Source organism: Anser cygnoides, chromosome 9, assembly GCF_040182565.1.
Source record: "Anser cygnoides isolate HZ-2024a breed goose chromosome 9, Taihu_goose_T2T_genome, whole genome shotgun sequence".
Classification (NCBI taxonomy): domain Eukaryota; kingdom Metazoa; phylum Chordata; class Aves; order Anseriformes; family Anatidae; genus Anser; species Anser cygnoides.
In genome coordinates, this window is record NC_089881.1 from 20,292,730 (window position 1) to 20,320,166 (window position 27,437).

Consider the following 27,437-nt stretch of genomic DNA (forward strand, 5'->3'; position numbering starts at 1 on the left):
ATTAACTGCTCCATGAAAATACATAAAAATGTAAAAATGTAAAAATACATAAAGCCATCATCTAATCCTGAAACTGTGTGATCATTTCCCTAGTCTATTTTTATAACGGAATGGAAAAATCTTCTTTAACATTTCACATCAATTATTAGAGAACACTTTTAATTCACAATGCTAAGTACTACCTTAAAATACCTTTTCTGGAGTCTTCAAAATGACAAACAGCTGCCTTATCACTCACATCACAAACAGGTTTCCACCACAGACCATAATAACAAAATGATAATGTGTGAGGTTCTGAAAAAAAGATGGGACTAGTAAAAATTATCACGTAATTGACTTTTTAATATCCCAAGATCACTGTCACTTCATAAGACTAAGATGTTGAGAATAAAATTAAAGCATAAATCTCTGGAAGAGACTTTCATGAGCCTAACATGCAATTATTAGGTTATAAAAAAAAATCAGCTTTCAGGTTCTAAATGTCTCTTTGTCACTAGAAATGCAATGAGAGAACGCAAGCACACACCATTAGAAACAAGAGCGGCTCCATGTGGTGGTTTTACTCAGCTGAGCAGCTGAACTCCACCACTACCACTCTCTCGTTCACCATCCTCAAAAGGATGGGGGTGAGAAGAAAGTATACTGCAAGGAAAAAAGGCGTATGGGTTGAGATAAGGGTAACTTGATTAAAAGGAAAAGGGGAAAAAAAAATACAAAGGGTATGCAGAAGTACAGAGGGAAGAAAACAAAAATTATTCTCTACTTCCCATCAACGAAAGATGTTCAGCTATGTCCTGAGAAGCAGGGCCTCAATATGGGTAGTGGTTATTTGGGAGGACAGGTGTCTTCAGAGCGAGAGCCCCCCTTCTTCTCCCCCCCTTTCTCACCTTTTAGTGCTGAGCACGACAGCATACGCTATGGACTATGCCCTTGGTTTGGCTCAGCAGCCCTGCTGATGTCCACTCCCCACCTCTTGCCCACCCCCAGCCTGCTGGCTCTGGGGGGTTGGAGGGTGTTTTGGTGCTGTGCCAGCGCTGCTCAGCAACAGACAAACCACCGGGGTGATACCAGGGCTGCTCCAGCCACCAGCACAGAGCACAGCGCTGCGTGGGCTGCTGCAGGGAAAGTCAGCTCTGTCCCAGACGGACCCAGTATGCTCAGCACAGGAGATGGCTAGGAAACTGAATTCTCTGATAATCTTAATGGTCCAAAATTGTTCCATCCAGAATATGAGTTTTGCTAAAAGGCCCCAAATTAGGAAACTGTTGGGAGAACCAAATTTTGCTCCATGATGGTTTGGATGGAGCAAAGCGTGTTTTTAAGGGTGAAACATACTCTCCAAAATCCTGGGCAGCTCAGAGACACTTCCAAAGTTCTTTCTAGTGATTTCACAGCTCTGCTGACCTGAGCCACCAGAAGAATACACAAAAAAGTCTTTTTTTTTTTTTCTTTTCTTTTTTTTCTTCCAGGTTTTTAACGCCAGGAAAACACCACAATGTTTAAAAAAAATACATAAAGAACAGTGATGTAAAAATCACAAAACCTCAAAAAAAAAATAAAATCGGTGACAATTCTCCCTGACAGACAGAGAACCACACACAGGTCAGGTGTTCTGGGTGTGCGAGCTTCCCGGGCTGCTGCAGGCAGAGGCTGGGGGCTCTGCCAGACACCACTTTGCAGAATGACCTGCGGGCAGGGCTGCCCACAGGCGTTAGGAAAGTCCAACCTGGAGCACCTCAAGGAAGAAGCAGCCTCAGAGCCAGACATGCTTCAAAGCCTTTCCCAGGGCTCCCAGACTCTGTTTTGTAGAAGAAAGTCTACTAGATGCTTAATAAACCATGGCTTAGAGCTGTGTTTGCAGATGCAGAGATGTTTTTCATGAGCTAGATATTTCATTTTCTGGGAAATGGTATTTTGTTGTTGTTGTTGTTTTGTTTTGTTTTGTTTTTCCAACAGAAGTCTATTTTGTCTGATGAGGTCTGACCAGTCTGTTTGCTGTCTAATTTCTATAGAAGAGAGCTCAACAATGGCAATATTTATATATACGTTAACTTTTTTTTTTTTTTTTAAATCAAGCTTCTTCTGAAGACAAACAAACAAAAAAATTCACAAAGCTGACAACAACATAGCCAGTAAGTACCCTGAGTGCCAAGGAAAGAGCGTCCCACTGCAGCTGCTGTGCATTTAGCATGGCTCCTGCAGCATCACCAGTTTGTGTCGATAGAAAAATCTGGGCAGGAGACACACCATTTCTTGATGCCTCACTGTTACGTTTGGCCAGTCTAATTCAGAGAAATTGGGATGTCACTGTCCTGACCGGTAGGTCCAGAGGTGTGAACTGGAGTAAAGCTGCTCATGTTGGAGAGGTAAGAAGCTATTTCCACCCCACACCTCTCTTGTGATGAGCCACGAACACCTGCTCAGCAAGTGAACTCCTACAGAGTTCCCTTATTTCTCTAGGCTTTGGGGCACATTTATGCAGCTGATAAGAAGAAATTTTCTCTCTAGATAAAATCTCTAGGTAATTTTATCTCTACCTGCTCAAACCGCACAGACACTGCAAGGTGAAATGCTATAGTTTCACTTTTCTTAAATTGCACGCGTGTAAGAGAGGGAGCAAATAAAATAGCCAGAACTGCTGTGATTCAGAAGGCACCCCTGAGAACCAGGAAGCTACAGCGAGAGTAAATGTGACAGGGATTCCCTGGAGGGCTTTGCAGGAGTTAGGGAGCAGGGGATTGTTTCTCCCCCACCATATCTGAAACTGACAATCTCAGGCAACAAAGGAACAGAGTTTGCTTGATAAAGAGTGATTTTATTCTTCGTTCACCTAAGAAAGGAACTAGAGGACTATTTACAGCACAGAGAAACATTACATGAATAATACTTCCTCAGAAAACAAAGGGAAAAGTAAAGCATGTATAATGTGAGAGAGGAAGTTGCTAGAGAAGCTCACATAATACTGTAGCCTCTGGTTGACTTTTTAAAATAGTTGCTACAATTGTAGAATGCACCTATGTGCTTGAATAGATGCTCTAAATAAGACTCAGGCATCCTGCTAATCAATTTTTCTTACCAGTAAATACACATCCCAGAAAACATTCATCTGTATCACAGGTAGTATTTGATCTGCCTTGGTCAGAAGATGCTTGTGTTATTTAGCTTGACTTGCTACAGCTGATAGAATTACAACAGGGATTCATTACGGGTGCATTTGTATATGAATTACAGCAGGGATTCATTATGGGTACACTTGTATGGGCGATGCAGAGCTTGGTCAATCTGGCTGTCATCAGAGGAAGGGTCACCCTTCTGAAGCTGAAGTCCAGCTGGAGAAGCAGTGCCTTGGCAGGGAGGTCTCAAGAATCTGTGCTCCGAACCACGAGCTGGACAGCCTCCTATGGCACAGATTTCTCACTATGCTTGGAAAAGTGGTCATGGAGAAGAATCTCCCGTTTTATTTGTTTGCGTGTTTTTGGGGTGGGGGAGGTCTTTCCATAATGAAGCAGGGGAAGCAGATCTTGTTTAACATCAAATAAATAAATAAATAAATTAGTGACTTCTGCGTATTTACATGCTAATGCCACATAGGACTGATTCCAGGTGGCCTCAGCAACCTCTGGTTCAGGTGATAGTTCAAGCAATATTTCTGCTTAGCTGTTATTGTCCACGAAGACCTTCATTCCTGTAAGAAGCAACTGGGCAGTTTCATGTTGCACCATTCCCACATGCATGGAGAAATGCAACAATTTTTCTTGATATGACTTGACTGAATTTATTTCTTTGAGTTGGCTTTCACCTAAGTAATTATTTTTATGTCCAGTTCAGCTGAGTTACTGATTGATTGGTGACAGCTAAGAAACCAGAGCTATAAGATTAAGATTTAAAAAAACAAAAAACAAACAAACAAAAAAACAACAAGCTTTTGGAGAAAGATTTTGGCTGAAACTGATGCCTTGCCTTGTCTATCAGAGCCATGTCTGGTGAACTGCTCCTCTTATCCAAGCTGTATCTGGAGGCAAGACAGAGCCATTGCTGAATGTTACTCTTTGGAAAACCATAGAAGTATTTCAAATAGAATTGCTAATAGTTGATACCTTAAGGCAATAAAAAGACTTTTGAAAAGCGCTTTTTCTTCCTTTTTTTTTTTCTTTTCTTTTTCCTCCTAAGCTTTTTTCTTTTCTATAGTAGTTTGTTAAAATTGTATAGCAACTCCCTGGAATAAATCTGCATAGCTCAGCTCACGTCAGTGGGTTGCTGCCAATTGAATCACAAGCTTCTAGCCTTGTAATTTAGAGCCTGAGAAGGGTCACATCAGGTCTGTTCTAGACCATTAGCCACTCTCCAGTAGTGACCAATAGTGTAGACCTAGGGAAAAAGATGATAATAAGACTTGGAAACTGAGGCAGAGGTTATTATAGATTCACAGAATGGCTTGGGTTGGAAGGGACCCTAAAACCCCTCCAGGTCCAACGCCTGCCATGGGCAGGGCCCCCTCCACCAGCCCAGGTTGCCCAAAGCCCACCCAGCCTGGCCTTGGGCACTGCTGGGGACGGGGCAGCCCCAGCTCCTCTGGGCAGCCTGGGCCAGGGCCTCACTGCCCTCATAGCAAAGAATTTCCTCCCAGCATCTAATCTAAATCTCCCCTCTTCTGGTTTAAAACCATTCCCCCTTGTCCTATCACTATTTGCCCATGTGAAAACTGCTCTCCATAATATCTTCTAAGTCTTTGATGGATTTTTTTTTTCTTCCATCAGTTCAGCTGGTGACCTTTCTACCTCAAATTCATATCTGGCTCGTAGCCATGAATTTGACTAGATATCTAACTAGTTTACCTAAACTGACAGTTTAACTAGATGTTGGAGAGTTATCTCCTGATTGTTTTGAACCTATTAACTAGTCAGTCCATTTTTGTCCCCTATTTCTTGTATTATGAGAAACAATGAACAATTTTCTCCATTAAGTTCTTCATTTATGATTCCACAGACCTGTGTCATAGCAACCTCAGTCAACTCTTTTCCAAAAGACAACTCTATTTTGCTGTTTTTTTATTTTTTTTTTTTCTTATGAAAAAGCTATTCAATGTTTTCTCATCCTTCTCCCTGGCTTGTGTTCTTTTATTTTGTGTCTCAAGACAAGAAAGATCTAAGTAAGTACCATCCAGAGATCTCTCAGTTTCTTTGAAATGCAGTGATTTTCTTAGTAGCACTGTGTAAAAATGACATATGTGAAATACAATGAAATTTGTTGGAGTCTTCCAACACTGAGGATTAAGTAAATATGATTTTACTCCGTGTGTGAAATCTACTGATGAGGAAGCTAAATTCTCATCACTCGCAGTTACTGTAACTAACTTGTCTGCTTTCCTCACACAAGGGATAGAAGTCTGCCTTGGAGATTTTACTCGTTGATATCTTTTTTCTACAGCGGATGTTTAAACTGATACTCCCTCAAATGACAAGAGTGAAAATAGACTTACCTTCATTTCTGTCTGATGGAAAGCCCCTGACACCAATAGAAGTGGTACAGACCACAAGTCCTTTATCTTACCTCACAGACAGTAATTGGGCAGCCCTATATATGATAATGTAAGAATAATTGCTTATTACATTTGTGCTGTAACATACAAACGTTGTGTAATTCAGCAATAATGTCTGACAACCCAGCTGTCATCTCTCCAAAAACACTTGCTGTCTAACTACTGTAGCTGCTTACTTCTTCAACTTCAAACCAAAGGAAGAGATTCTGCTCCAGGGCATTTTGACAGGGTGTTATCTTTTGAAAAGACAGATGTTTGTGCTGGAACTGTCTGATGGTTTTAAGGCTTATGCACGTTTCAATAAATAAGTGCTAAATCACTTGCCAAGTCCTGAGTTAAAGTCCAGGCTAGGAGGTCTTCCAGAGAAATATGTCAGTGACACACACAACTAAGAGCAGCATGTTCTCAACAGAAGTTTCAAATCACCTCTTAAACAACAGAAAAAGCCAGGAAGCTCTAGCTTTAGGGCTTATGTATGTGAGAGGACATTGAGAATGTATGAAATAGATGGAGTTGCCACTCTCTGCCCTTCTCCGTTTCATTTCCCAAGAGAAATATGTTAGAGGGAGGGCAAATAATTCCTCACCTTATAGGGGATTGTTTTATTTGAAGTGGTATGATAGCCCTTATTGACCCAACTTTGATTTGTAAGCTGATGATGAAATTAATTTGGCCTTTGGTATAACCACAATTAACTTCTCTGGAAGGGAGGTGATATGATGCCTTGCAGAGAAAAATGTCTCTTTGCTGGGAGCAGCACAGGGCCTTACGTGTTGTTTGAGGCTTCAATAAACTTACATCAGACTGAAGTGGTGCGTCTGCCTCTGACTGGTCCTCTGCTCAGGGCAGGATTTCCCCTTGGAGGATAACTTATGGAAATTCTTTCACATCACAATGACTGACTATTACCTTATGCAGGAGTTTAATTCCTCATTCAGATCCCAGATAATGGACCAAACAAAGAACTGGAGGATGACACTGATTGAACAGTGTTTAATACTCTTTGTTTAGAAAGTCTGGTTAACCTGTCACTGCTAAATGAATATAAGTGTTGTGTCTGTGTGTACTTTAGTCTCTGTCCTGTATTAATAAATGGAAGTAGGATAAACTACTTGAGCTTTAAAACTATTTACAAGAGAATACATGAAACACTCCTCTCCTTCTTTTAATCTGGTAATTATTTATTGCATGAAAGAATGGAGAGGAACAAGAAAAAAGAAAAGAAAAATAGGGATCCCATTTTTTAAATATTGAAAACCAGGAAAAGATATGTTTTTTTTTATTTTTTTTTGCCATTAAATTAGCAGAAAGCAAATCTGAGGACTCTAATTTTGGGAAACTGGCTCAGTAGAACAACTTTAAGTTACTCTGGGATTACAGATAAGTATACATAAGACAAATAATTCAGATAATTAAATTGAGAGGTGGGGAAGCAGTTGAAAAAAAAAGTACAATGACATTTATAGAAATAAACAAATAGATGTACGTATGCATCTATATACACATAAACCTTATGAAACTTTAAATTTGCAAGGTGTTCTGCACAGAGAATTGACATCTATATACAAAGATGTATATATTTTATAATATATATATATTTTGCTTGGGACAAAAAAGAAAAAAAAAGAGCACTTTAAGTGGAAGAGCTTTGCAAGTTAGAACTTAACAGTATTGCTCCTTATTCCAACTATCTCACCCTGCTCTGTTAAGTACATGCTTAATTTTAAGTTTGGAAAATGGAATGAAAAGACCTTGGGTCTTTGGTGCTGGAGCTGGAGAGGGGCAGGGCATTGGCAGCCGCTCATTGATTCCAGATATCGGAATAAGAGTTTGTTGCAATAATTTTGGTTTTCTTTGCCAAAATAATAATTTTCCATAAGAAAAATTACAATTTTGGCAAAGAACCTGCCTTTTCTTCTTCAAATTACATCCCTCCCACTTTACCTCCCATCCCAGACGGAAAACCTGAAGCAAACGTTCCACAGCTGCTGGCTCGGAGGCTCCTGCAAATGCCACCCTCCAAGCACATGCCAAGGGCTACATGCCCCTTACGTTTATGCATTTTTTTTCCTTAATTGTTTATGGCCTATATTTCCAAGCAAGCAAGGTATCATAACTAGCATAGTTAACAAGGCAGCGGAGTACCTTTTAGTAGCTCAGTACTTGCTTTGTCCTTTTCCTCTGACTGGCTATTCAAAGCAGTATGAAAGCTTTCCTTACTGAAAGTTACAGGTTTTGCCTAGGGGAAAAAAAATAACAAATAAAAATAAAATGAAGCTTTTCAACATTAAAACAGCTTGACTTCTTTGTTTGTTTGAAATAACTTTTCATTTTAAAATGCCCTGTATATTTTTTCAGAGCTTATACTGGTTTAAAGCAAAGAAGGAAAAGAGAAAGCAAGCAAGCATATTTATTTAATTTGGATTATGTGGGAGCCTTTGAAGTGATTCTTACTAGTCTCCTCGGTTACTGTGCATGGACTTGCTTGCAGAACGCTCCCTCACTGTTCGAAGCAGATTCCTCTTGTTTAAGCCTGAACTGAAGGATGCACCCTGAGATCCCCCAACACACTCCACTCACCAAGGAGCCTTTCGTCTACAGGATCAGGCTAGAGCTAATGCAGAGTAAGCCCCTACCATGCAGGATATAGACCTCAGCACCAACTGCTTTGCTCTGCAGATTCACTCCTATTGCAGTACAACACTTGGCAATGGAGACAGAGCAGGCCTGGCCTGTGCTGTCCCATGGGCAGGGATTACCTCCAGCTACGTGTTTGCAGGGACCCAGCGGCTCAGTGGAAGCTCAGAGGCACAGCTGCTGTGCAAACACAGACATTAAAGACCTGATGCATTTGTTTGTCTTTGAAATTTGAATAATAGCGACATTTTGCGAGAACAATAGCTTTTGAATTTCTTTAGGGCAATCTAGTAAAGTAGCTGCATGTCAAAGGATTTACTAACAGCTGGAGATGTTTGAAAATGCACCCTCTTACTTTTGTTAAGGAAGAATTGGCCTGTAGCTCCTGCAGTATTGCAGAGATTTGAGATAATCTCGCAGAAGATATGTGCTTGCTTTGCACATATGTTCTAATTTCAGAATAAACCAGCAGGTGATCTGCTCTCCAGCTCCACTCTTCCTTTTTTTTTTTTTTTTTTCTTTTTCCTGGGGATTTTGCCTGCTTAGTGTACACCCGATTATACCCTATGAATGACGAGTAAGAAGTGGCTTGTCCCAAGCAATAGCTATACGCAGGTTATACACACGTAGGGATGCTGTAAAAATGCCAAGCTCAAGAAGAACCAGGTGCAGCACTGCATATGCAATGCAGTCACGTACCGCTCTCCATGGCAGAGCAGAGGGTACACAGACTCTCACTGCTGGTGCAGGAATTTCAGCTGGACGAGGAGCTCTTGGAGGCAGCCTCTGAACTCCTGTGCAGGCAGTCTGCGGTGCGGGCTGTGCCTCTGCGCCGCTCCCAGCTCCAGGGAGCCCTGCAGCTTCTTCAGGGAGGAGGAGTGACAGTGCCCCAGCAGTAATTCTTAATTATTTTCAAACTTCGACAATTAATAACTAATAAGTCCTATCTAATCAAATGGGATTTCAACTCCGTGGTCTAAACTCAATTTACTGTACTTTCATAACAGTAATTTTTCCATTTTCCCTTCCCTGAAGGCACCCTCTTCCTTGAATTCTGGGAGGTGAAGATTAAGCTGACAGATGGTATCAGTGGAAGAATGATTATGAGCTTTAAAAACCTTGATATTTTGGCTTAGTACACCATTTTTCATGCAAATACTGACATGGATATTAGCATCCAATTAAGAAAGTATAAAACTATGCCATTCTGTTACACTTTACATTACAATCATTTAATGTTTCATTAAAAATACCGAGACAGGCTGCTCTGAAAGGGATAAAAATCAATGACGTATATGTTACTTCTGCTACTTTTTTGATCTGATACTATGTGGTAGTGAAAATTAGCTATGTATCTCTTTAAATTATTCTTACAGAGTCACTGCTCCTGATTTTGGATCCTATCCTTATCAAAAGGATCAGTTTACATCATGACACGCTACCTGGTGATAGGGGTCTCCTGAAACTTCCCTCTGTGTGTCAGCAGAGTACTTCAACAGGGTTAAGGTTGAGATGTTTGTGATGAACCTGGACTGATTTATTGCTAGAGGTTAGGTTACATCTAAATGTATACCACTTGTTAGTTGACACCAAAGGACAGGCAGTGAGTTGTGCCAGCCAGTGATTTATACACCAAAAGTACCTGACAACCTACGTGAAAATGCTTTTAAATGTCCTCTCTTAATTCCAGTGCATCGATAAGGAAATCAAGTCTACTCACAGATGTCTGAGGAAAATTTTGGGGTAGGTAGAAAGAAAATCAAAGGTGATCAGACATTACTTGTGGTAGTGGTCATTGAGGACATTTCTTTGTGGTTCAATTCTCTGCTTTCATGATGTTTGTGCTGTCTGTGAAGGGGAAAACATTTTTTAAGTTAAAGAATTAATACCTAAAAACATAAAATCTAACTTTTTGGCCAAAGAAAAGAGGCCACTGTGACTTCACGCTACCCTTCCCTTGTATAAAGCAGATTTTCCTGTCTTTAGTAGAATAGAGGTCCTTATGATACAGTAGCAGTAGCTAAGGAAAAGGTGGGATTGTGAAATATCCAGGAAACTGCAATGCAGGCAGGGAAGCCATAGGCAAGAACAAAGGCACTAACTACACTGACATGGATATGTAGATGACACTGCCACAACATTTCTAAATTATTTTGGTTGTCAACATTTTCAGACAAGGCAAGACTAGCAAATATCGATTTATTTATTTTTTCTCCTCTCCTCCCCTGAGAAAACCCATTTTCTCAGCACTTCCACTGAAAATGGCCCTCTCTGGTATGACTAAGGAGAAGCATTTGCACATCAGAAATAATGGTCTGAATTATTTTAGTATCACTACATTTGCATCACTGTTTAAAAGTAGGGCATAAATGGAAGAACATTTCCCAATCTCATAGTAATATGAAGTCAAATATGAAATAAACCGTATTATTTTAATAACATCAAAATATTTCATTTGAATATTTCTCTCTGTAAACAACATTACATATTTAGCTTAGAATTTGAATCAAATTCATGTTTTGGACTCTGTTTAAAAAGTTTCATAATGAAATGTCGTGATAATTTTGAAATCTCTTCCAAGGTGTTTTTAGAGTCAAAAAAAAAAAAAAAAGCTTTTCATAAGTCTCTGGATCCTAATATGCTGGTTTTTCTTATTTTAACCAATGTGTAATTTAGAGGGTCTTGACCAACTATAGCTCTATTAATTTACCTCTATTCCTTTGATGGGAAAAATCTCCTTCTCCTTATCACAACTATTATCCATGAACAAAACATATTAGGGAAAACTATTCAAAACATATTAAATGCTGTTTTCATGAGGGACTTTTAAAAGCTTGGATGTGAAGCCACAATATTTTGTAAATTAGTTAAGCATTACATGCTGGATAAGCTGGGGCAAGCTAGAACATGCACAGAAGTAAAACATATTTTTAAGGGCATTACTCAAATGCCCCTTGAACACTGACAGACCTGGGGCATCAGCTGCCTCGCCAGGAAGCCTGTTCCAGACCTCAAATCCTTCGTGCACTGTGGAGCCCAGAACACAGAGAAAATAGCAATGACTGAGCCAAAAGTATTGCTTGCAGGTTGTCGTCTTTATTCAGAGCTATCAAAACCTCCAGTGAGGAATTCATCACCTCTCTAATCCTATTAGCAGTAATGGAAAAATGCCAAGCCATTTTCCACAAATCTCCATTAGCTCTCTTTAGATTCATATAGCATCCAAGATTAGAGTGCAATCTTGGTCAAAGAACAATGACTGTCCAGTAGTCGGCCAAAAAAACCAACCCTGTGTTAAAGGGACATTGGCAGTTCTAGTTAAAAAGCACAAGAACAACAGACCATCAGAGCTAAGATTTTTGTTTGGAGGTGATCCTTGTGAGTCCCTTCCAAGTCGGGATATTCTGTGGTTCTGTGAGTCTATATTTAAGCTTACTGGTTTTATTTCATTTGCATAGTGGTTGGTAACAAAATTGTACTTGGAGTCCATGCCATGAAGGCAAGCTTCACAGCCACTTCTAATAACCCTTACCTTTGTCTCAGAGATCAATAACTACATGCAAATGTTTTCAGATTTGAAACACTGGTATAATAACTAGTAGCCTGGCTGATTTTGCAAAACTCTCTTGTAAAGTTTTCAGAGACCAATGTACATTTTTATGGTTGGCATAGAGGGAGGGAAAAAGTGTATGCAATGGCTGGAAGCTGATACCAGACAAATTCAAATTAAAAGGAGTATATTACAGATCGCTAACTGGCAGGACAACTTACCTAGGATTCCTACACACCTAAAATCCTTCTGGGGGTATATCATATCATTCAAAGAGAAAATATTTTAAATCTTTTCTTCAAAACAAGTCAAAATACTGTCATCCTGCAAAGAACAAAATATCAGAACAATTTTTCCTAGCTGAAATATTTTGACATCTTTTTGCAAAATTATTTCAGGCTTTTTCCCATGATGTACCATGCTCACATCAGTGCAGGAGGAGCCACATGGGAACACAGTGTGGACAATGTAAAGAAAAGCGGTGACTCAGCTGCCTACTCTGTAGAAAATAAACAATTTGGGGATCTTTGCTACAATGTTTAGGGCCTCCTGTGGTTTTTTGTTCATCAAACATAAGTCAGCACTCATTTAGTTCTAAGTGACCTGTTCTTTTCTGGAGGGATTCAGCCATGCAGGATAAAGACGGGGCTATCCATCAGCTTGGAGATAAGGATGTACGCGAATACTCTGCTGGACCAGCCCAGGCTGGGTGTCATGAGAGATGGTGAGCAGTGAATGAAAACTTCCAGTGTCTGCTCACTGACATGCCTGCGTTTATTCTGTATCCTGGCAAAAAAAAAACTCAAGAGAGTATACATTAGAGAACAATCAGACTAATGATCTGCAGAGATTTTTATGTTAACGTTATCTCTTTATAGCAAAAGTATGTTTTCTAGCTAAATGCCTTTTCAGTTCTGTCGTGGGCAACCAAATGAATAAAAGGGTGATAATGGCACTTTCATTATTTAGGGAACATATTTACACCTTAAAGAAAGAGCTCATGTGGGACGCAAAAGACAGAGATGCAAGCACTTAAACTAACAGAAAAAAAAGGTTTTGTGGATTATGTAAGAAATGAGAACATAAATGTTCACCACACTACCCTCTCCTTAAAGAAAAAAAATGCTAATGAGATTTATACTGAAGCAGTTAAACTTTATCCCATCATTGCAACACCCAGCCTATTATTTCTGCAAATTATATGTAAGAAAACTGCAGTAAAGTTTCTTGTACAACCAGGAACTGAGGGGATTTGCTTCCAGTAGTGAAATTGCAGTGCTTTCTTTTGTGGCAAATATCATCTCCTAAAGTAATGACTGACTAGTCTTCGAAGAGATGTAGCCAACAACTACGTTACATCAGTGCATTAAAAAAATTATGCACTCTGATCTTAACAGTTTTAAAGACATGCAGTTTAAAGGAAAATTTATGTGAGGTTTACGGTTTGTGGAACATTAAATGTATCGATGAGATTATTGGGTGGAAAAGTTCTGGCCTCATATTCTTCTGGGCAGTTCCCAGGTCAACAACCAGCAAAATGCAACATCTAAGGTCCATTGGAGGAACATAGCAAGACTTTTTCCCTTCCGATGGTTCTTTGTTTGGCATTCAGTCATAGGAGAAAAAAAAAAGGGGGATGAAATCAGAAGTAAAATTTAAAGTAATGCAAAATACTGAAATCTGCCGGCATTTGATCTAAAGAGCCTATTGAATTACCATAATGAGCATATGTTCAAGTTCAGAGATAGCAGACACTTTTGATAACCCTCCCTCAACTTAGTTCATATCTGATTTACATATTTAAATGTTCTCTTTTTGAATGACTTAAATCAGGGTCACCTTCATCATTTGTATACAAATACACAGCTTTCATTTATATAAATGTTTAACTACAAATATTGCACCTCAATTTTTACACAGTAAATCAGTATCAAATTGCTCATTTTCTTATCCAGTAATTTCTGTAACGTATAATTATATTTTCTTTTCCTGCATATGTGTCAAAACTCTGCCTGCATAAATGATACTTGAATTTAATTCCTCCATATCCTGAGCTCACTAATTGTTAGATCTCTTTTCTCCCTCCTCCATTATCTTCTCTTTTAAACTCCTCAGCAAAGTCCATCCTGGACGGGAACAATCAAGTTCCTGCTTTAAAGCTTTTATTAGAACTCATGTATTTCCACTAATAACTCAGAAACACCATAATTCTTCTAGCACAAGTCATTGCTTTTAAACACTTGTGACTAGCTCATGTATTAGCCATGACTGAAGACTGTTTAGTCTGGACAGACCAACAGGGAGACCTAATAGCATCAACCACATAATTCTACTAAAAACATTCGTAAATGCCTAAAGAATCACAAAATTATCTTAAAGCATTGTGGAAGCATCTTTAAAAGGCAGATGTCTCTTTTTTCTCTTGTACAGTACTCATAGGAACAATGGTATTCATAAGAATCACATAGGAATATTCACAATTTTACCTATAAAGAACAGATTTTAAAAGTCATGCTTTCCTATGCAGCTAATTGTACTTAAGTATGATGAATAACCAAGGCCCAAGCACATTTTGCTAAATGTAACATTTAAGCCATGACCATTTCTGTCTGGTATTTGGCTGGAACACAAAACGATGCTTCCAAGCTGGCCATTGCTGTAGACACATTTCCACCCAGTGCTAGCCCTTCTGGCTCACTCACATCTCCAGCTGCATGACGGACCTGGAGGAGAGCACTGGAATGGAAGGGGGCCTGACACTGCTCTGTACTTACCTAAATCCCTCATGTAAAAAGTGTCTTCTCCTTTTAGATTTTTTTTTTCTTTGCTAAACTTAGCCCTGATCAGGCTCTTAAAGTCAAAGTCCACATCAGGATTTCAAGAATACTCTAATTAGGATGGATAGATCCTGAGGCATTTGTGTGAGGGTCCAGTTTCGAGCTGTACTTCTATTCCACATATAATTGTCCTCTGCAGGCCACAGAAACTCACCAAAGGTTTCTTCAGCACTACTGTAGCTTTTTACAGCGGGTTATGTACTTGCCGTTTATATATGAATCTCTAAAGATACTTCAGGGCAATGCTGGAGAAGCAAACTGCATTAGCTGCTCTGCCATCGGATACACAGCTTCCGTGGCTTCAAACTATGTTTTCTCTTCATTGGGAAGTTTATAAAATCCTACATCCAATTTTACACTTTGGCTACACTATTAAAAGCACACAAAATATTGTGTGCGGTGTTAGAAAGCATACATTCATGCTCTTGCTTAACTAAGTCCCTGAGGTCATTTGTCAGTGTAATGAAGCACCCACCGTGAGTGCAGCCAACCGTACCGTTCAGCGGGCCGAACGCTGTGCATACCTGCATTGCTAAAAAGGCTCGGGGCAGTGGATGAGCTCATTATGACTATGGATTAGATGAGTATTTCTAGTCTGAGCTTGCTGTTTTCATATCCAGTCCTCTGTACTAGATCAGGTTGCTGTAGGTACTTCCATACTGCCAGGAGTGAAGGGGGATCAATTTGATTCTCTCCCACTGTGAATATTTTAAAATATATGACAGTACCTGCAAGCATTGTGTGTGATATTGCTGCACCTTCTGTACACAGAGTAACTGGATTTTCAGAATGAATAAAATGAGCCCTCAATTCCTTACCACTCAATACAACTCCTGGCCCCCACCGGTGGAGCTGTTGCCATCGAAGTTCTTTGTCTCGCATTAAAAATTACACCGAAAGGTGCGTGGGTGTTCACTACGGTAATTCTCTTCCCTTCTCTCAGCCTGATCCCCTCAGTCACTCCAGTCTCAGGACCTTCTTCTCTTTCACTCACCCTTGACACCACGCTCTCTTCTCATTTCCGTTGCCCAGAAATGCAGAACTCACCCCTGTGGCCACTCTCCCCCTGAAATGAGAGCAGAGGAGCCCTCCTCCAGAGGAGGGCAGCACCACGGACTACTCTCAGTGATGCTTCACCAAGGGAAACCTGCTCTGGCTGCAAGGAGAGGCAGAAGCAGAGACAAAGGCCCAGCAGAGCATTATGAGAATAAATATTATCCAAAAAGGAGAAAACACACATTCCAATATAATATTAGTTGATCGCTAGCAAACGGAATGTATCATTTACCAGTTCAGTGGTTTTAATGTTAAAGAAAATATCTTGCTTTTATGAATGACGTGATGACATGTTGCTCAGCAGATCAAAAAAGCCCACTTGTCTGGCAAGGTGTGGATAAAGTCAGGCATAATTCATTTACTTATATATACACATATACACATATATTCACATTTGTGAGGAAGAAAATGCTGCTACCCAGAGCTGTATGAGGAGTTTATTTTCTTATAAATACTCATTATTCACAGTAAATAAAGCATCATGAGGTTTATAGAAAAATGTTCCCAGCCCTGTAAAAAGAGCTTCAAAAATAATTTAAAAATAACATGATTTCCCATTACAAAATCTTCCTTCACATTAGATACATTAGACCCCTCTATCCCTGCCTACAAGAAAAGATGAAAAATCAGAAGTATTTAAGTGTCTTTAGGACTAGTAACCATTCTCAGTTTATGACAAAGCTATCATCATACTATTGCAGGTCATCCTTAGGTCTGAAACCACAAAGCCAACTTGCAGAGGACTGTCTGGAATTAAGTTTTTCATCAGTTTGGAAACCAAGCATTTTTCTCATCAAATTAGGAAGTTCTTGATTCCCACAGCAGTAAAAATGGAAAAAGTCAGACAAGTATATCTGGAACTGCAGGATACATGTGGAAAGCGTTAGTCTAATAGTGAGTCAGTTTATTCCTAAAATAAAATTATTTAAAAATAAAATTTGGAAAATTGAAATTGTATCTTCAATTTAGACTTGCTAAAAACTCTCCCAGATGTAATTGTGCACACCATAATATAACATGAGTGAAAGGAGCTGAAAGAATGAAGAAAGAAAGAATGATAAAAAGGATCCCTAGTAAAACCTTACTGACATGCAATCACTAAAAAAAAAAAAATGTAACAGATATACTTGAGACCAGCATGATAACTTTCTCAGACTGCTATTAAATTAGTATATGGCACAGTAATAGAGTATATAAAGTTACAGATTATTATTTTTTAATACCAAATACAGTAAAAATGTGATATTCCAAAGTTTCCTATGTTGATGTAAAAGATAAACATAATTTTTAAAACAAAGACCTATATTTGAGCTCCTCTTCTTCAGGAGGACTTCAAATCTTAAAAGTGTGAAATAACATAAAAAAAAAAAGTCTCATAACAAGTCCCTTTTATTTGTTTTCTTTGTTTTCGTATTCACTTATTTGCAAAAGCCTACTGATGTTTCATTCATCTGCATCAAATTAAGTCCTGGTGGGAGTTTAGGTTTATTTTTGTTTTTGTTGTTTTATTTTCCCTCCGAGGAAAGCTGACCTGGTTATTGAACTTGTCTCTATAGTAAGAACCTAAAATACTTCCTTGGTGCTGTTATTTTCCCAAGACATTCACAAATTGCAGTTCTGCTTTCCTCGATTATCAAAATCTACTCATTTGAAAGCCTTAAATGGAAAAGTGAAGTTAAAGAAAAATCTAGCTATCATTTCCATGCTATGAAGATTAATTTTATTGTTTAAATTGACAAATAAGCAAATATTTATTGAATTGCTAGTCATTACATTGTCAAATAAATATATATTGAGCTTAACTAGTAGTTTTGTTACATTCATTTATCTACCAGTCTTCATTTATCAAATAGGGTGTATCACACCATTTATCATCTAAATATCAGATTTTTGGTATTTGTCTGATGCCATCCTATGTTCAATATGTGATTTTTTTATTTTTATTTTTTTAACAGATGGATGAAATGGGTTTTGTAAATATGAAATCTCCCAGGTTGCTTTCAGATATGTAAAATATCCAAATGCAAGGGCTATTAAAATGAAACTCATAATTATACCCTACCCAGAATAAAACGTGGAAGACAGAAAAGGAGTGCACCGCACCAGAGTTATATTAGCCACAACTGGAGTAAAAGATTAAGACTCGTCTCACTAAATTCAACAGCAGATTTGCCATAGCAAGCTGATGAACAAGAAGCTACTGTCTTGACACTCTAGTTCCTCTACAAACACTAATGGATTAACTTCAAAGCTGTTTTTTTTTTTTAAGCTTTAAATATATGTTTATGTAAAACAGCCACCATTTCCTCCACTAGGTGGGAAATACTGCAAATGTTAGTTGTTGAAAAAAAATAGTGAAAGCTCTTGCAGTTGCCCCAGCAACAAAAACACTTTCCAGAAGACATTTGCTGTAGCTTTCACATCTCATTGTTGCTTTATTTCCATGTTTTGAGGTTTCAGCAAAGTGATCAAAATATATGTACTTCCTTACTTAAAAACAAAAAACAAAAAAAAAAAAAAAGAAAAAGAAAAGAGACTAAGTACATTGAATATTTTGCATTTATAGAAAATTAAGATTCATGATATTCCTCCTTTCATTTTGTTCATTATCTGGTTTCTGAAATGTAAGCATGCTGCTGCCTCAGTAATATTTACAGCACATGGTAAAGCTGATTTCTCTGTGATCAAAATCCTTCGTTTTTGACTTGTTTGTTTTTAAGCAGAATATTGTTTTTATAGTTAGACTGCATAATAGAAGTGTGTTTAACGTTAGCAGCTTCTTGGTTGTGTTCTTTATATCACTGACATTTTGAAAATGAATTTAAAATAGCATAATGGTTTCAAGGACTGCTTTCAGTAAAAGCAGATGGTCCCAGTTTCACACCCAAATATTGTTTATATAGCTCTGTTCTGTTTTGTTGTTTTTGTTGTTGTTGTTGGTTTGTTTGCCTTTTTTTTTTTTTCCTCTAGAAATACTTTGTAAGGGTTAGTTAGAGATAGATTAGAAAATTAAACACCTTGACAGTAAACTACCATTTGGTAAAAATGATTATTGTTATTAATGTCTAGTGAGTCTCTTGATGAAGAAGAAATGAAAGCTGTGGAGTCAGGGTGTATGCTAACTGTAAGGTTGTTCAATTACAGATGTACATATCAGACAAAGGCCACAGATAATCAGCTGGCCTGTAGAGTATGCCCTTCTTTAAAAATCCCCAGGCAATCAGGGTGTTTAGGATGACAGAGAGAACTATTGCCTTGAGAATTTTTTCTGATCACGAACCCTAGCCAAAAGCAAACTCTTGAGCTTAGAATTTGTATGACAAAACTAAATTTAAATACATTTATTTACAGTTGTATATTTTGTTCACATGATCAGGAAAAATATCAGACTGGTTAAAAGTGATCATTTCTTGAAACGCAGCATGAGAATTTTTGTCATCTGTAAAACGGGCAAGATCAATAGTTAATTACTTTGTGAGGCAGTTGGTAGAACTGCTTAACAATGTTGTGTAAAGGGCTACCGATGAGTTAGAGAGAGATCAAATTCTGTTCTTATTTAAGATGTGTCAGCGCCTCAATATGAAAGTGTGACTTGTGCAACCAAGCATGCCAGACACCTCCCCTGGGCAACGAAAGCAGTGGTTAAGAAGTGACACTTCAGTATGGCCTTGCACAACCTCAGGAAAGGTGCGAAGCATGAAGCATGCACACATTAATGATGCTCCAGCCTCCACTATGGCACCAGTGCCACCGTCACACAGCCTGTCCGGGCTGCTGCTGACAGGGGGTTTTCCCAGGTACCTGCCCCAGCTTTGTTCTGCTGCTAAAATTCACCTTTAACTGACTTTTTGGAATTATTCTGGGTGTATCGCTGTGTAATGCACACTAGCATCGGAAACAAAGCGTTTATGTGCTACGTTATGTACACAAACTAAATGAATCATTGCTTATCTGCTAAAAAAAAACCACAAATGTTTAGTATGTCTTGGATGGATGCTATGTATACAGCAGAGCAAGACGTTATTTGAAAAAATGAAGTTTGGGCCTCTAAAATAGCAAAATATTTATGTATATTATATTTATATACATTTTGAACTTCTTCTCTCTTCCATCTTTGAAATTATGTGCTATATTTGCAATTGAATCATTATGCTAAATTCTCCTTGGCACAAGAGCTCATTTCTTCTTACAAGTCAGTTGGCTGCTTTATAGTGCATCACTGTATTTAGAAAACCACAGCTGGTGAGAACTGGCACTTCATGGAAAAATACAGATCACATCAGGTATTTTAAGTTCAGAAATGGGCAGCAGGGAAGGGCAGTGGAGAACCCTTGTCAAAGAAAAAGTGAAATTATTATGTGCCAGGGAATTGTGGATACCTCTATAATGCTATCTACAGTGAATTTTACCCTCCTGCCATCCACCCCCCAAAAACTCTGAAATACAGTGCTTTCTGGAAAAAATAAAAGAGGTTTCACCTTGGCGTTCAGTGATTATACTTTTCTGCTCTGTTCAACTAAACTCACCATGAAAGCTTCAGGGAAATTCCAATGCATATGTCACCCTTACGAGAATGTTTCACATGTGCTTGCAGGTACCAGCTGACATTCTCAGCTTGGTTCACAATAGATGGATACTGTAGCAACTAGCACCAAAAAGGAGATGCAATGGAGTTCCTAGTGCATCAAAAACCTGAAAAAAAAAAAGTGACAAAGTAAAAACTGAGCCAAAGTCCAGTCAGAAGCTTAAAAACTGAAACAAAGAATGCAGGCAACTGCTAGTAATCCGGTAGAATCAACATTCTCTATTGCTATGTCTTAGTGGCAGTTAGCTAGACTTGGAACAGAGGTCAAAAAATAGAAAGTGTGGTGAAAAAAAGAAAAGACCATCTATAGTGCTGGCTAATGATACTTTGAGACCTGTTCTTCTTACAGCTGGTAATGACACTACCATTTCCAACTGAACTTCAGATGGCAAAAGTCATGACTCTAGTGATGCAGTCTAGAAAGACTGGACTGGTTGCACGTATATAAAAGCTACAACAGACCAATGACATGATTCATTTATCATTTCTGGAGAAGATGGCTTCATTGGCACTATACCTAACAGTCACTGGAAATCCGCACAAGGGCACACTGTCATTGCAGCTCCTGGAATCCAGCCTCCTTCACCAACTCACTTAAGGTTTGAAGCCACCAGGATTTATGATCATGCCTCGGTGGATTTTGGGCTGAGCTTTTTAAAAAGAGCTCCCTCTGACATTGCTAAGTAGTAAAGCAGAACATCATTGCTAGTAAGGGTAAGCTGATCTTATTTAACCTTAGACATTTACAAAATACAGCTGCCTCCACCAAAGCTAGTTTTCTGGATTCCCTTTGTAGCCAACAGAAATCAAGGTAATACATTCAGGGGACTCCTGGGTACTATCCATCTGGCCAAATGCAGGCACCTACTTTAGGATGACATGAAGTATACTTTAAACAGCACTGACTAGATTTTTTATTTGTTATAAAGAGAGGCACACAGCAACTAGATGGCTTGTACGTGCCTATGCTACATTGCTCATACAGTCACGTGAATCCCACACTGAAGGATCAAAACATTTCAAATACAGATTGGAATACATCATGGACAGGTAACAGGTATAACAAACAAACAAACATATTTTTACATAATAGCATACTTTAAGGCATAAGCCAAACAAGTTAGAGGCAGGTAGTTGCCTCCAGAGAAACAATATTCTCCTCTGACAGAGCTTGTACCAGCTTTTTACAGACAGCAGGTCAAGGACACTGGACTGGCTGTTTAGGTATAGTCATGTTTTGCCCTGTTGACTGCACAAAGCAATTTAATACAGAAAGCCATTTCTTCAATGGAAAAGACCCCGAATTAGAAATGTTCATGTGGACCATTCATATTCAGTTAATCATAATTGATCCTTATGCAATGAATACTAAATAAGAGTTAATAATAATAATGAATCATAAGAATGAATTATAATGGTTTGTTTATTAGGCTATCAATAATTAACAGGGATTTGCCATTTATTGTAAGTACTGTTGCTGTTTCTGTTGCAGATTTGGAAGGCATAATTTATATGGTAATTTTATATGAAACAGCACCTATTACAGCATGGCTATTACAACAGAGTAGAAGAAAATGATGACTTTATCAGTTTAGTTAACTTTTTCATTTTATTCATTGTTAGCACAGCCTGCAATGTAAACATGATGGAGTGAAAGGAATGAAGAAGTTTTGTGCAAGTCTAACAATTTTGGATAGGAAAGTAACTTTCCCAGCTACTCGCACAGCAGAAATAAATACAATGGGACAGAACAAAAGGCAGGCAAGTCAGCAATAAGATGGAGCAGAAAGAAGGCTACCGGTGTTTGGTAACATCTGTTGAAAGTGCCACTGAAAGGAAGGAGAGGCACAGCAACATCATCAGGGAGAAATAATGCTAGGCATGGCAATAGCGGGATTGCATGGGGACAGAGGCGGGCAGGATCCTTCCAAGTGATTAAACATTTAGGCAATGCCAGGGCTGGACTTAGCAGAGTTGGTAACAGCCTCACGCCTCCTATAGCAGAGGACCCAGACAGCACTGTCAGTATGTCTAGGGCAGTGGTAGTGTGAATCTTTTAAGTCTGTTGATTCAGAGCCTGTCTGAGTTTATACCATCAACAGAAATCGTTGGACTATGGGAAATGCTAATCAGAAGGACACACACGATGGCTTTCACAGCAGGAAAATTCAGCATAACCCCCTTCTATTAAAGTGTAAGTCTGTATTTTTCTACAGAAATAGTCTTCAATACATGAAAACATTAACTTTTTTGAAAAAAAGAAAAAAGCTTTGCTTGTAACAGTGAAGATCTTACATTTCAACTCAAGAAGAACAAAATCGTATTGAATGAAAATTCAATACAGGAGTCACACTGACTGGCATAAAAAAACATACTAAAAGCTTGAAATATGATTTAAAATAAAGAACTTGGATATATTTAAACATTCCACAAGATGAGAAGTTTTCCATGTATGTCAGGCATCTCTCTGAATGCTGATGTTAAAGATTGCAAATAATTTCATTGAAAACATTTTTAAAATTAAATTTATTAATTTATATTAAACATTTTTAATATAAATTCCAAATAAAATTTATGAACCAAACTGAATATAAGATAGAGCTGAGCAGGTAGAATATATATATGATCTAGCTGGATTGGAGGCTGGATTTTTAATCATTGTATTACATCAAAAGAATTGCAACTAATCTGCCCACAACATTTGACAGAGCCTTGATAATTTTAGAAAACAAAGCCCATCTTTAAAGTATTTAAAATAATTCTACAATCTTGTCAGAACCTCCAACTTTGATATTAATTAGCAGTGTTTTCAGAACTGCCTTAGATGAACCTGTATGGCACACAGATGGCAAGTCATTTACATGAGAAAAATGAGAACTGGCCCATCTATGGATCCCTAGAGGGTGCCATGACCCATTAGCAGAGGAAAGACGACCTTTACTGAATAATAATTGAGAACTATTACTAAGATAATTACAAAACCAATTGACTGCCAGAAGGCCTAGACCTTGGATCCTCAATTTATACGGCAACTGCTCTTGATCTGCACAGAAAAGAAATGCGCTTAGGGTTCACAAACACCATAACCTCAACATCTGCCTGCCATCTAAAGATAATGATCTGGTATTAATTAATTTGAACAGTGCAGTCATTGCAGAGGTAGACTGCATCACAAATCAGATAGTTAACATAAATGGAAGTTATCATGTTTCTGTCCAGCCTGTATTAACAAGCAGAATAGTATAAGGTAAATTAAACTATTGCAGGTCACAACATGGAAATGAATTAACTTAATTCTCTTTAACAAGGAACATAATTGCAACTCTGTTCTAGCTGTTGTACTGGTAAAGATGATAAAAGCTGTTCTTAAAATTGTTTTACAGAATGCTTCAATCACAACATTTTCTAATGCATATACCTTCAACAACTTTGTCAGATTCCTTTCTCTAGACAAGGTAGGAGAGGGGACTTGTTGGCTTTTGAACTACAGCTTTTTCTTCCCCCTGCCCCAAAGAGTTTTATTAGCATTAGTCCTAATCCTAGATAGCCCTAGAATCACTGGAAAACTCCCCTGAACTTCTCCCATGTCTCCTATAGGGATAACATGTATAGGAAGAAACACAGCTGGCATGCCATATGTGTTACTGATGGATTTCCAGAATTATCCCTCCTTATATGTGAAGGATATTTTAAAGAATACTTCAAAAGCAGAATGATCTAATCACTTAGTGCTAAGTTTCACACTTGGGATCTGATATTTAGGAATGCAGAACATCAGAAATGCCCAACACTCTAAAAAAACAGAGTTAGCCTTCCTCCTGAGGAAGGAAACAGCTGAAATTACTGTGAGAGAAGACTTTGGATAAAATGTTCTGTCACCAAAAAATCCACTTCTTGATTTTTATCTCCACTACTGAGCCCCATAGTTCAGATTCTTTGAGGACTTCACTAAAGGGAGTATTACAGGTGGTCATTCTTTAACAGAGACACTTTAAGTCGCAGCATGAAATTTATACAAAATTCAACTCACTTTTGAGACCTGTAGTAAAAGGAGCTGCCAACACTGACAGAATGCTCGTTCTGCATGATAGAAATGCTAATAGCTATGATTTCATACCCTAAAAGTACCTGTATAATAGGATGGGGTGGAAAGAAGAGATAATGCGTTTAATTCAAAACAAGATATGCAAGCTAAGATTTACACTTATGAAGAGTTTAAAAAAAATCGAATGCACTCTCAGGTGCACTACTTACCTCCACATTCAGATTCTCCATGGGAAAAGCCATCCGGGACCTGAGGACACTGTGACTCTTTTACTGAACCCTCAGGCATCCCACCAGCCAGCAGGACAAACCTGCCAAATGGTTGGGCTTGAAGGGTTAGATCAGTCAGGACTGATGCGTTGACCTCCTCTTCATGATGTACCTGTGTGTAACAAAAGCAGAAGCAATGAGAACATAGAGGTAAGGCCAGTAGCAATCCCGACCCCCTTACATCTAGGAGCTGGGAAAAGCCAATTGTCAGCAATCTGCTGATGTTCAAACTGGGAGTAACCAAAGCACTACATTCTCAATGCCTGTCATAATAGCTTAGTTGGGAGAGCTTTATGCCAGCATACTTGATTTGTTTACAAAGACAATAGTTTAGGAGACAGCTTTTTCTTGAAATCTTTGTTGTACAGTTTATTAAACATTTTATTGTAGTGAACAGTCAAAAACAGTCATTTATTTTTTTTTTCTCTCACACTAATATTAATACATTCTGAAAAAAAATACCGGAAAAATATATCTTCTGGGAGAAAGGATTTCAACGTCAGTCAGAAATAGCAATAAGATAAATGCAAAATGAGACAAAGTGAATCAAGATGAAAAGTGCTTAAAGGACTTCAACCAATTGCACTCTGGTAGAGCTGAAAAAGATGAATACAGCTCAGCATAACAAGGAAGAGCGGGGATTAGGGCAGACAGAATAGGTGCACACATTTTTGTATTAAATCATTGATGCAACAGTAGCTGACACTCCTCTCAGGAAATTATCCTTGTTTTTTTTTTGATATAGCATTTTGGACTTGTTTAGTGTATGGTTTAACACCATCCCACCAATAATCCAGGAACAGTCTCACTGTCATGCATTGGATACAATCTCAGTGAAATTTCTGAGTCTTTCAGGAAGAACACGGAAACTCTAGATCAAAATCTGCACACAGACCTTGGGATCAAGGAAGCTCCTCACTCCTGGAGAGGAGCTATTGCACCCATCTGCTGGCATCTTCTGCCCAGGGCTTTGTGGAGAATCTGTCTGCAGATTTACACTAACGACAGCAAAATCTATTGTCTGTGGATTACCTTTGTACTGTAAATGCATCCTAGGAAGGTTTTCTTTTTAAAGTTTTCTGGCAATCACCCCATCTCCATCAGTAATCCCTGTGATGTAACATTTTCAAGTGGTCTTTCTGCAAGAGATCAGGCTGTAGAATATTCTGCAAGAGATTAGGCTGTAGAATAGCACTTATGCAGCTTTTGGCTGTTGTAATTGTAGTAGAGATCAACAAAATTGGATGCTGTTCTGCCCTCCTTGACAGGGCTCCTGGTGCTAATCAGGAACTGGAAATTGCACATTCAGAGACATACAGTATGCCACTATTCAGCAAGCGGTAAAGAACTTTGTTGTGAATTCCTAAAGGATGCAAGCTGCAATGACAAAAATATTTTGAGCCGTGAATAAAAAAACTAATTAGATACAGGAAACAAACAAATTCCAGTAATGTAATCTACATTTTCATAAATTTAAGGCCAGGAGAAGAGATTAGTTCATCTACACTGAGTTTTTGTTTCACAGACACATTTCATCCAATTACCTCTGCTATTGAGCCCCCATAACTCGTGTTCAGCCCAAAAATAACTTTCAGAAAGTAGATAGACTGTATCTGAAAGCCTCCAGAGATGATGTCTACCATTTTCTACTGCAATGTAGCCTACTCCAAAGTTTAATTACCGTCTCTGTGAAACAGAGAGGAAAAAAAAAATAAATAACAACAGCATGTGCTTTATTTCTAATTTGAAATTGCCTTGCTTTAGCTCCCAGCTACTGGTTCTTGCTACACATTTCTTTGGTAGATTAAAGAACCCTTTAGTATTATATATTTTCTTCACAGAAAGGTGTTTATACAGGCTTAACTTTCTTTTTGATAAGCTCCACAGAAATCTCTCACTGGAATGCATTTTCTCTGCCCTCCAAAACCTCCTTGTACCTCTATTTTGTACGTGCCTTTTTTTTTTTTTTTCTGAAGCATGGACTGCAGAAATATTCCCAATATTTGACTACTCACCTGTAACATTTAGAGACTTTAAAGTCACACCACTACTTTAAAACCTGTCTCTATCCAGAATCTTAGTGAAATCTTTGCCGTAAAGAAATCTAAGCAAATTTTGCCATTGAAATCATAGGGAAAAAGAGTTGAGGTATTGAACGCATGCAAATGTACTGAAGAAAGCAAAAGAATAGGTCATATTTAGAGCACAATAGGCTAGAAGGCATATAAAAATAGCAGAGCGAGATGTATAAACAACCCACATACTACTTTTTTCATAGCACTGGAATAAAGCATTCACTGCTTACATAAAAAGCATGATTTGCAACAAATCATACTTTGGAAAAATCTAGAAGAGGAGGAAAAAGACAACTCATTTTAACTTATTATAGAATTCTGGTCTTCGTGTTTGCTTACTGTTTATTTACATTAACAATAGCATCTTTCTAATATCCCAAGCATTGAATGGGTGATCAAATAAATGTAATGTTCCCCAACAGCCTAACAAAAATTTCGTAAGTGACCAACAATACTATCAATTTATCTTTTACCAATACTGACTAGAACATGAGCAGTTCAGCTTTTCCACCTACTAGTCACCATAAACAGTTAAAAATATTGGAAGGAAAGATAGGAAAATCATAGAAGTGGAACAGATTCAGAAGCTTATGAAATCACAGTTTAGTTTTAATGGAATACAGCCAATTAAATGAACATCATATAAACACAAAAAAACAATGCAGGTTACAAATCTTGTTAGCTACGAATATGCTTACATGTTTGTTAAGATGACCTTGGTTTGTATGACACAGACTGGGCACCAGATGGACAACAGCCTGAGGGAAATTTTTTTTTTTCCTAGCGAAGTACCAATATTCAAGTTCATTTTTATACTTATATTCTCTCATTCTGCTTCTTTCCA

At 38.2% G+C, this 27,437-nt stretch overlaps 1 long non-coding RNA gene across 1 annotated transcript; it reads right to left on the reverse strand.

The window, feature by feature from the left end:
• Positions 1–9,007: 9,007 nt before the first annotated feature.
• On the reverse strand, positions 9,008–26,653 carry LOC106032009 (uncharacterized). Its single transcript, XR_010833534.1, has 5 exons — positions 25,551–26,653; positions 24,459–24,630; positions 20,146–20,311; positions 11,948–15,629; positions 9,008–10,024 (listed from the first exon to the last, which is right to left on the reverse strand). It is a non-coding gene; the product is annotated as an uncharacterized lncRNA (long non-coding RNA).
• Positions 26,654–27,437: the final 784 nt, after the last annotated feature.